At 56.1% G+C, this 269-nt stretch overlaps 1 protein-coding gene across 1 annotated transcript in view; it reads right to left on the bottom strand.

Moving 5' to 3' along the window:
• TIRAP (toll-interleukin 1 receptor (TIR) domain containing adaptor protein) overlaps positions 1–269 on the bottom strand; it is a 2,359-nt gene that overhangs the window by 1,600 nt on the left and 490 nt on the right. The gene's annotated exons all lie outside the window — the stretch shown is intronic.

Consider the following 269-nt stretch of genomic DNA (forward strand, 5'->3'; position numbering starts at 1 on the left):
TGTCATTCCTGCCCATCCCTGGCCCACACCTTGGCATCATGCTTCCTGGCACAGTTTGGGGTGAACGGACCCAGGAGCAGCAATGGGAGAAACGAGTCCCGGGAGCAAACGTGGCTGCCATTTTCCACTGCTTGCATCACCCTTTCCAAAATAAAACACTCCAAGTCACACCAAAGCCTTTTCCCTACCCCAAAAATGGCACAGGACCGCAGCTAATGCCAGCAAGACCCCGGCACACCCGCAGAAACCACACTCCAAGCGAGCCACGG

The sequence above is a fragment of the Cariama cristata genome, unplaced genomic scaffold (assembly GCF_000690535.1).
Source record: "Cariama cristata isolate BGI_N322 unplaced genomic scaffold, ASM69053v1 scaffold28179, whole genome shotgun sequence".
Taxonomy (NCBI): Eukaryota; Metazoa; Chordata; class Aves; order Cariamiformes; family Cariamidae; genus Cariama; species Cariama cristata.